Source organism: Citrus clementina, unplaced genomic scaffold, assembly GCF_000493195.1.
Source record: "Citrus clementina cultivar Clemenules unplaced genomic scaffold, Citrus_clementina_v1.0 scaffold_3, whole genome shotgun sequence".
In the NCBI taxonomy this organism is placed as follows: Eukaryota; Viridiplantae; Streptophyta; class Magnoliopsida; order Sapindales; family Rutaceae; genus Citrus; species Citrus x clementina.
The window spans coordinates 44485369-44488453 of record NW_006262339.1 but is presented as its reverse complement, the minus strand read 5'-3'; positions in this window follow the sequence as shown (position 1 = coordinate 44488453).

The following is a 3085-nucleotide window of genomic DNA, read 5'->3' as shown; positions in this document are numbered from 1 at the left end:
AGCCGACCAGAAGCATCTGGCTTGTGCAGAGTTTGACGCAATGACTGGTTTGTTATTACCGAGACTGAGAATGCTTGAAAATATGGCCTCAACTTCCGAGCCTCAACTTCCGAGCCGCAACTACAAGGGCAAGTGCCCATTTCTCCAACGGTGGGTATCTGGTCTCAGTGTCGAGCAGGGCCTTGCTGGTGTAGTATATCGGATACTGAACTCCTTTTTCCTCTCTCACCAAAACAGAACTGGCGGCTCGATCCGATACCGCCAAATACAGATATAACTTGTCCCCATCCCTCGGTGTGGACAGCAGTGGAGCTTGCTGCAAGTACTGCTTCAAGTTCTGGAAGGCTTCCTCGCATTCTGGTGTCCATTCTGTTTTCTTCCCCCTCCTTATCACTTGAAAAAATGGCTGACACTTATCTGTAGCCTTGGATATGAATCTGCTCAACGCCACCAACCTCCCCGTGAGGCTCTGCATTTCCTTCAAGTTACGAGGAGACCTCATCTGCACAATTGCCTGGATTTTCTCGGGATTTGCTTCAATCCTTCTATGGCTCACCATGAATCCAAGGAATTTCCCTGACTCGACCCCAAAAGCGCACTTCTCCGGGTTGAGCTTCATCTTATACTTCCTCAAAAGCCCGTAGGTCTCCTCGAGGTGTCTGACATGTTCCTTCGGGATTTTAGATTTGGTGATCATGTCATCCACGTACACCTCCATGGTTTTTCCGATCAATGGCTTAAAGACTTTGTTCACCAGCCTCTGATAGGTGGCCCCAGTATTTTTGAGACCAAATGGCATTACCCTGTAACAGAACAAACCCTGGTTAGTGATGAAAGCCGTGCTCTCCTCATCCTGCTCGTACATGGGGATTTGGTTGTATCCCGAGAACGCGTCCATGAAACTGAGCAGACCGTGTCCAGCCGTTGAATCTACTAGCTGATCGATCTTTGGTAAAGAGAATCTGTCTTTTGGGCACGCCTTGTTAAGGTCTGTGAAGTCCACACACATCATCCACTTGCCATTTGCTTTCTTTACCAACACCACATTCGATATCCATTCAGGGTAATTGACTTCTCGAATGAACCCTGCTCTCAAGAGATTCTCTACTTCGCCATTTATGGCCTCATACCTCTCCTGGTTGAAGCACCTCCTCTTCTGCCGTACTGCCCGAGCACCTTTCTTTATTGCCAACTTATGACATGCTACCTCAGGATCAATCTCTGGCATGTCTTCGTGTGTCCAAGCAAACACATCTGCATGAGCCTGTAAGCATTTCACCAACTCCTACTTTTGCTCTCCCTTAAGTCTCGACCCGATTCTGATCGTCTTTCCCGGATTCTCTGGTCCCAGGCTTACTATTTCCAGATCCTCTACAGGTTCTTGTCTGCCGTTCTTGTTTTCCACTCGGGTATCGAGGAATGTTATCTGCATTGTTTCCCTTGCTGTCGAGGAGTAGCAGCTTCTTGCGATCCTCTGGTCTCCTCGTACCACTCCAACTATCTCATTCACTCGGTACTTCAGAGCCAGATAGTGGTTGGACAGCACTGCTTTGCTCATCCTTAGAAATGGCCAGCCTAGGATCATCTGGTAAGGACCTTCTTCGTCTACCACCACAAAGTCCAGCATCATTGTCATTTCTGTCGGGGAGCTCCCAATTGTGATCGGCAGCTCGACCATGCCCAGAGGGATCAGTTTTCCTCCCCCAAACCCTTTTAGGGAGGTGTTGGTATATTCCAGCTTCCGGTCTGCTATTCCCATCTCCTCCAGGGTTGACTTAAATAATACGTCAACTGAGCTCCATTTGTCAACTAATATCCTGTCAAACTTCTTGCTAGCAACAGTGGCCTTAATGACCAAAGCATCCTCATGAGGGTATAAAATCCCTTCCTCATCCTCATCTGTCCACATGATTGGCACTTGCCTAACTCTTGCACGTTTGGCTGCTGGGGTGTTGAAGAATACCTCTTTGCTGGTCATGGCGTATCTAGCATAATTCTTCCTCAACCTGTTGGAATCTCCAGCCAATGTTAGGCCCCCGGCTATCACCCTTACTGTGGGCTGCTCGCGCCTCAAATTCCTGTCACTCTGCTCCCCTTCACTTGTTGATGCTACCATTGGGAATGTCTCATCTATAAACTCGTCCAGATACCGATTTCTCACCAAATCTTCAACCTGTGTCTTGAGATCCCTGCAATCTGCTATGGTGTGGCTATGAGTGCCATGGAACTTACAATAGCGTCCCCTATCCCTCCTGCTTGATGGTTTTGTTATTGGGGTAGGGAGGTACAGCAGCCCTCGATCCTTTATAGCTTCATACACCTCATCTAGGGACATCTTCAAGGAAGTATACCGCCCATAGTCCTGGTTTTGGTCGATCAAGTGCACTGCTCTTTCTCTGTTTGCTCCGTTCTGAGTTGGTGGCGTTGGCAGTACTTCTGGTCTGCTCCCTCTGCTACCGTGGGGATGTTGATGAAGATCACCATATGCCGAATCATGTCTTCTCCAAGGCTCCCGAGCTGGGGAACGAGGAGGTTGCGCCCTGCTGCGCTGATACTGTGGTGGCCTCTGATGAGGCTGGTAAGCAGTTACCCGACCTCCTGCTCCACTACCCGAGGTCTGGTGATCCCTCCTCCTAATCGGCCCATTCCCTGGTAATGCTTTCTTCTCTTTCCTCCCCAACCCCTTTATCTGGTCTGTTTTAATCCGTGCGGCCTTCTCCTCTTCAATCTCAATGTCTCTCTTAGCCTGCTCGTATGCGGCCGCATACGTCTGAATAACTGGGCTTCTCAAGTTGTACCACAGCCTTCCTATCTTCACCCCTTCTTTCAATCCCCTTAATGCCTGAAGGTGGTTGAATGCTCCCAAGTCAAGGACAGCACGATGAAACCTCTTGATGAATTCCCGAAGGGTTTCTTGCTCTCCCTGCTTCATGCTTTTCAGCTCCATCATGTCATCCTCTGGCGCCATTGCCCCACTAAACTGCTCTGCAAATTCCTGGCACATCTGCTCGAAGGTTTTAATGCTGCCCCGAGGAAGTTTCCTATACCACTCTCGTGCACGTCCCTCAAGAGATAGTGGGAACAC